The sequence below is a fragment of the Fukomys damarensis genome, unplaced genomic scaffold (assembly GCF_012274545.1).
Source record: "Fukomys damarensis isolate Sample0158 unplaced genomic scaffold, DMR_v1.0_HiC HiC_scaffold_39, whole genome shotgun sequence".
In the NCBI taxonomy this organism is placed as follows: domain Eukaryota; kingdom Metazoa; phylum Chordata; class Mammalia; order Rodentia; family Bathyergidae; genus Fukomys; species Fukomys damarensis.
In genome coordinates, this window is record NW_022900951.1 from 58,824,814 (window position 1) to 58,832,728 (window position 7,915).

Here is a 7,915-nt window from a genome sequence, read left to right on the forward strand (position 1 = left end):
CAGGCCGGGAGCTCACGCGCACGCCGCCGGGTGATCGCAGACAGGCAGGTAGGCAGGCAGCTGAGAAAAACCCCCTCTGGGGTCCTTGGGTCCTTCCTGGGTCTGTTGTCGCGCAGGCCGGGAGCTCCCGCGCAGGCCGGGAGCTCACGCGCACGCCGCCGGGTGATCGCAGCCTTTTTTCTACTTTTAATGGTGGTATACCTGACATACTTAGTAGATATTTATGCTATATGAATATTTGCTTTGTATTTATGTCTAGAGTATAATTATAGATCTTTTTTTCTGTGGTTAAAATTGGTACAATGGTAGCTTCTCTTGGTTCTTATGGTATGTCAATATTTAGTCTCTCTTTGGCCATTATTTTTGATGATTTTGTTGCTATTGCCAGAGTGGTACAGTTCCTCTATTCATTTGTTTTACTGTGTGCCAATGTCTGGTTTGTCTTTGTGTCATCGGCAGAACTGTGGTTGATTTCTAGAAAACTGTGTGCTGGGCCAATTTAACTACACCTTCCTCTCCCAAACTAAGGTGTGTATATCTTGAGACAGTGGTAAAGGCAAACAGCATTGGTGGCAAACCTATGCCATGCATACTACAGCAGGCTGTTTGTATCATTGAAAGCTCTAAAAGGTTTGCCATCTTTAGCCTGTAGTTATCCATGCCCAACATGCACCATTGAGAAGCACACACTAACTAAAGAGATGTCCATACCAGTAACAAAGTTTATCTACTACAATTGACTTGTAAATCTCAGCAGTCACATAACACACACACACACACACACACACACACACACACACACGCACACACACACACCAATAGAAACATGAGAAGAAAAGGTTAAAAAAAATGCCTCCAAAACTCTGTTTCCATAAAAGCTTATCCATAAAGCATCAATGGGAAGAAATTAAAAGCCAAACTACTGAATTATATGAAATAATAAAAGAAGAGACAAAGAAAGATCAATAAGGTGCTCAGGGAGTTCAAAGATGATGGAATAAAACAATTAATAGACATAATAAACAAGCAATCAATTGAGCTTACAGTAGACACTGGTAAAAAGCTAGTTGAGCTAAAGAAAATGGTGCAAAATATGATGAGCGTTTCACAAAGAATTAGACTCCATAAAAGGTACCAAACAGAAATCCAGGAGATTAAAAATTCTATTGAACATTTCAGTTGGGCTCTGAGTGGCTCTTCGGATCATGTCTGGTGGTTCTGCGGACTATAACAGAGAACATGGAGGCCCAGAGGGAATGGACCCTGATGGTGTCATTGAGAGCAACTGGAATGCGATTGTTGATAACTGTGATGATATGAATTTAAAGGAGTTTCTTCTTTGGGGCATTTATGTTTACAGTTTTGAAAAGACTTCTGCTATTCTGCAAAGAGCTATTATTCCTTGTATTAAAGATCCAAAAGGTAATTCTGGCACTTGGAGACTATATGGGAGCAACTTGTCATGCCTGCATTGGTGGAACAAATGTTCAAAATGAAATGCAAAAACTGCATGCTGAAGCACCACATATTGTTGTTGATACAACAGGGAGAGTGTGTGAGATGTTAAACAGAAGACATCTTTCTTAAAAATGAATCAAAATGTTTATTTTGGATGAAGCAGATGAAATGATGAGCCAAGGGTTTAAGGACTAAATATAAGCATTCAGGTTGTGTTGCTTTCTGCCACAATGCTAAGTGATGTGTTGGAAGTGACCAAGAAATTAATGAGAAATCTAATTTAAATTATGATGAAGAAAGAAGAATTGAACCTGGAAGGAATCAAACTCTTTTACATTAATGTTGAGAGAGAGGAAATGAAGTTGGATGAACTTTGTGATTTGTGTGAGACTCTCACCTTTATCCGGGCTGTTGTTTTTCTCAACACAAGGTGCAAGGTGGACTGGCTCACTGAGAAAATACATGCCAGGGACTTCACAGTTTCTGCTCTGCATGGTGACATGGATCAGAAGGAGAGAGATGTTATCATGAGAGAATTCCAATCAGGGTCAAGCTGAGTTCTGATCACTACTGACTTGTTGGCTCATGGAATTGATGTGCAACAAGTGTCTTTGGTTATAAACTATGATCTACCTGCCAATCATGAAAATTATATTCACAGAATTGGCAGAAGGGTTCGATTTGGGAGGAAAGGTGTGGCTATAAACTTTGTTACTGAAGAAGACAAGAGGATTCTTCATGACATTGAGACTTTCTACAATACTACAGTGGAGGAAATGCCCATGAATGTGGCTGACCTTATTTAATTCCTAGGATGAGACAGTTTGAATGCAGTGCTTGCTGTTGCTAAATAGGCAATCACAACATGCACTGTGTTTCTTTGGGAATTTTTGAATCTTGTCTCAATGCTCATAACAGATCAGAAATACAGACTTTGATAGGAAAGTGACATTAATCATGAGCTCTTATGAGGAAAGTTATTTGCTTTATCCTCTTTAGAGTTAGATTGTTCAGGTGGGTATAAAAATAGGATCTGTAAAATCCTTCTTCTTAGAAATTTATTTCCTAGTTCTGCAGAAATGGTTGTATTAAATGTTCTCTATCATTTAATAATATACTTGTGGACTGAAAGATATAAGTGCTATATAAAGTCAGCCAATTAGGTTAAACTAGCATACTTGCCTTTATTGTGTTTGTCTTTAGCCTGAATAGAAAGGCCTTTAAAACTGATTTTTTTTAAGAAAGCATTTGAATGCATTTTGTTTGGTATTGAATTTATTCAATAAAGTATTTAATTAGTGCTAAGCATGAACTGGAAACTCTTGCTAATCCCCAGCAAGCAATCATATCCTAGGTAGGGTTAAGCCCCCAGAAAAAATTGCCAAATATTGCACATGTCTTAATGAAGTTTCAATGTTAAATAAATTGCATATTCATTTAAAAATTCTATCAAAAATGTGAGCAGCAGAAACAATCAACATGGGAACAAAGTGTCACAACTATAAGATAGGGCTGAATTTATTAACCATATATTCCAACATAAACAATGGGAGAACACAGAAAATAGATGCACCAGCTACTAGCTAATGCAAAGAAGAATAATCTAAGGCTATTTTGAATTACTGAAAAGTCCGAAGACTAAATGGGATTAAAGACTTCTTTTCAGAAATAATAGCAAACAGTCCAAGTATGAGGTAGGAGTTTCACATACAGATCAGTGAGCTACGTAAAACCCCAAATAGCCACAATCATAAAAGAGCTTCTCAGGCCAGGGATGTAGCTCAGTGGTGCTGGCCCTAGTCGATAAGTGCAAGGTCCTGAGTTCAATTCTGGAGCAAGAAAAAAAGAAAGAAAGAAAAAGAAGACAACTTCTCTATGACACAGCATACTCAGAATCCCAGGAGTGCAACAAGAAATAGAATCATAAAATTGGAGAAAAGCAACAAATCATCTTAGAGGTAAACTCGTTATAATTAGAGCAGACTTCTCAACACAAACCTTAAAGAGCACAAGAGCTTGGAGTGAAGTGTTTCAAGTCCTAGAAAAAAAACAACTTCCAAACCAAACTCATATATCCTGTAAAAATATCTTTCAAAAATTAATGAAGAAACAAAGTTCTTCCATGACAAAGTGCATCTTAAGAAATTCCTGGCCACGAAATCAGTGATTCCAAAAATTCTCAAGGATATGAAAAAAAGGAAAAAATGGAATAAAGTCTTTGTAAATGGGGAGGTTAGAGGGGGTGAAGGGAGGGCAGGGGTGTGGGGAATATATAAGAACCAAGATCTGTCATGTAAAGGTACAAGATCCCAATGATGAATGTAACTGTACTGTATGCTTAAAAAGTACCAATAAACTCAATAAGATAAAAAAAATTCTCAAGGATATACTAGAAAGATAAAATGATGCCAACAATGCCAAAATGTCTAACGAAACGAATATAACAGACAGGGTGAACAGAAAGGAAACAAAAATAAATTAGCATCAGAAATAAAATGCAATGGCAGGAATAAGTCAATACCTTTCAGTAGTAACTGTCAATGTGAATGGTCTCAACTGCTCAATTGACAGATGTAGATTGGTGGCCTGGATTTAAACCCAAAACCTGACAAAATGCTTTATAAAGAAATATATTTAATCCAATAAAAATCTAAAGACTGATTATTAAAGAATGTAAAACACTACCCCATAAAACAGGAGCCAATGCTATCAAGAAATCAACCAATTACAAATGCTGGTGGGGCTGTGGGGAATTAGGAAACCTTCTCCATTGTTGGTGCGAATGCACACTGGTGCAACCACTGTGGAGATCAATATGTAGATACCTCAAAGAACTAGGATTAGAGGTTCCATTTGACCCAGCTATCCCTGTGCTGGGTATCTTTCCAGAAGAATTAAAAGAATCATACCACAGCGATATATGAGCACCCATGTTTATAGAGGCACAGTTTATAATAGCTAAAATGTGGAAACAGCCCAATTGCCCATCAATTGGAGAATGGATAAAGGAAATGTGGTTCTTCTATAAAATGGAGTACTACTCAACCATAAAGAATGAGAAACTAGAGTCATTCATAAGAAAGTGGATGCACATTGCGGCCATACTTTTAATTGAAATAAATAGGACACACATGTGTAAATACCAAATGGGATCTCTGGTGTGAGAAATTTAAAGTGTAAATAAGATACAAATTATATAACTGATAATGTGAAGTAGGAAGAACAGGGCTAAAGGTATAGGGGAAGTGGGCAGGGTAGGGCAAAGGAAATATGGGCAAAGAAAAAATATGAGAAAAGGAAAAAATGGAAATAAAGTCTGTAAATAGGGGAGCATGGAGTGGGTGAAGGGAGGGTAGTGGTATGGGGAAAAAATGAGAACCATGATCTGTCATGTAAAGGTACAAGATCCTAATGATAAATGTAACTGTATTGTATACATAAAAAGTACCAATAAACTCAATGAAAAAGAAACAGAATGAGAAACTAGAAATGTTTATAGCTAAATGATGCATATTGAGGCTATACTCTTAAGTGAAATAAATAGGACACATTTGAGTAAATACTAAATAGTTTCTCTGGTGTGAAAAAGTAAAAGTGTAAATAAGGTTCAAATGGTATAATTGAGAGGGTGAAATAGGAAGAAAATGGCTAAAGGGGAAGTGGGAAAGGTAGACGAAATGAAATAAGGGAAAAGAAAAAAATGTGACAAAATGAAAAAATGGAAACAAAGACTTTGTAAATAGGAAACGGTGAAGGGGCTGAAGGGAGGGCAGGGGTATGGGGGAAAAACAAGAACCAAGATATATCATGTAAAGGTACAAGAACTCAATGATAGATGTAACTGTATTGTTTGCTTTAAATGTACCAATAAATCTAATGAAAAAAAAAAGCAGCCAAAAACAAAGCAGGAGTAACTATCCTACTTTCAGACAAAGTTAACTTCAATTGAAAACTGATCTATAAAGGCAAGGAAGGTCACTATATATTAATTAAAGAAGCAATTCAACAGGAGGAGATAACAATCATAAACATATATGCACGGAACACTGGAACATTCAACTTCATGAAAAGAAACAGTACTGCAAATGAAAGATCAAATAAACAACACAATTATAGTGGAGAGCTCAATGCCCCATCCTCTCAAATAGAAATAACAACTAGATACAAATCAACAAAGAAATATTAGAGTTGTATCGAATCTTCAAAAATGGACTTAAGAGCTATCAACATACTGTGCCACATAGCAACAGAATATGATCTTCTCAGCAGCACACGAACTAGCCCATAAAGCATGCCTAAATAAATACAAGAGAATCCAAACTTTGATGCATATAATCAGAGAATACTGCAATGAAATTAGAATCAATAGCCAAAAAGTCATAGGAATTATGCAAGCACATTAAAATTAAATAATACATTCATAGAAGAATTCAGGAGTAAATTAGACAATTCCTAGATTCAAACTATAATGCCAGTACTATGCACCAGAATTTATGGGACACAATGAAAGCAGTTCTAAGAGAGAAGTTTATAGCTGTGAATGCCCACACCAAAAGAACAGAGCACTCAAGTAAATAACCTAATGATGCACCTAAGGTCCTAGAAAAATAATAACAATCTAAATCCACAGCTAGTATGCAAAAGGGATTTACAAAGATCACAACAAAAATTAATGAAATTGAGATAAAAACCCAAAGAATCAGTGAATCAAGTTTATTCTTGGAAAGATGAAAAATAGACAAACCATGAGCCAATATTACTTAAAAGGGGGACCACAAATCAATGCAATTAGAAATGAAAAAGGTGAAATTACAATGGACACCACCAACATCCAGAAAATTAGTAATGTCTAGTTTGGAAACCTGGACTCTAATAAATTGGATAATTTAGAACACAGACAGATTCCTAGCTACATATGAATTACTAAAACTAAAGCAAAAATATGTAAAAACTATGAGTAATCCAGTAACAGGCAATAAAACTGAAGCACCAATTAAAAAAAAAACCCTACAAATTGTGAAAAAAGCCCATGTGGAAATATTCAATGCCAATAATCCTCAAAATCTTTGCCTTGTTATTTTTTCTCATTGCTAAGACAAAATATCTGACAACAAAAGTAAAAGAAAAGGTTTATTTAGCTCATAGATTGTAGAGGTTTCATTTTAGGCAAAGTGGCAGGGCAGGCAGATATCACAGAGGAGAAACAGTTCATGGTGAGGACAAGGTGCAAAGAAAGCAAGGGACTTTCACACCTAATTTCTGCTCCTTTTATGTTTTATGTATTGTACTGGGCTTAGGTGGGTGACACATCAATCATTGTAATGATTTAGTAATAACTTACCCTTAATCCCAGCATTGAACCATGAATCAATCTCACATTCTAGATATCACCACATCTGAAAAAAACCCATTCATGCCTGCATGAGGCTCTGAGGGGACTTCTAAACACAAGCCAAAATACTCTTTAGTGAAATGGAAAGTCCCAAAGTCTTTCCTGGAAGCTAACATTGCCCTGATTCCAAAAACAGACAAGGACTCTTAAAAAATAGAAGTACAGGTCAATCACTTTGATGTAAATATCCTGAGCAAAGTACTGGCAAACAGAATATGACAACTCATTGAAAAGATCATACATCATGACTAAGTAGGCTTCATCCAAGGATTTCAAGGATGCAATACATCACATAATCAGATGAAAGGACAAAAATCACATGGTCATCTCAATTGATGCAGAAAAAGCCTTTGAAAAAAATCTAACGCCGATTTGTGTAAAAAAAAAAAAATCCTGAACAAACAAGGTATTGAAAGAACTTATCTCATCTGATAAAAACCATTTAGAATAAATTTACTCCCATCCAGCTGAAGGAAGGTGGAAGGCGGAGGTCCCAGACAGCTGCTCTGAGATCTGTTCTCCCTCCAGCCTGCCTGGGCCCAATTGATGAGGACTGGGAAGTCACCCCTTGCCCTGCTGGCACCGTGACCAGCATCCAGCAGAAGTAAAGTGGAAGGTGGAGGTCCGGGATAGCTGCTCCAAGATCTGTTCTCCCTCTGGCCTTCCTGGGCCGAATCAGTGAGGACTAGCTTGCCACATGGGTGCCCCTGCAACACCCCCATCCTTGCTCACCCCTGCTCTCAGGCCTCATGATTGTGAAAGTCCTTGGATCCACTCCGCAGAGGAACAGGTGGTCAAAAAGGCCATTTTTCTGAGTTCCAGACTTTGAACATCTTCAAAGAAAGAGCAGAAGGAACCTGTAGTAGAACTTTGCAAAATTCTGCCCTGCAGGAGGTCAGGGAACTCAATTTGGGCCCTGCAGGCTGAAATCAGTCTGAAGCTCAGGGATCTGCATTTGGCTAGCTGAGATCAAAGGACTTAGTTCTGCACATGGCTGTGCACGTTGTATATTATGACAGCAGAGATATAGTCTGAAAGAGGCCCTTCAAATTATTTTTCTTCTTT

General features: G+C 37.3%; 1 pseudogene; it reads left to right on the forward strand.

Annotated features, from left to right (window-relative positions):
- The first annotated feature begins 1,192 nt into the window (after nucleotides 1-1,192).
- LOC104866969 lies at nucleotides 1,193-2,266 on the forward strand (annotated as a pseudogene).
- Nucleotides 2,267-7,915: the final 5,649 nt, after the last annotated feature.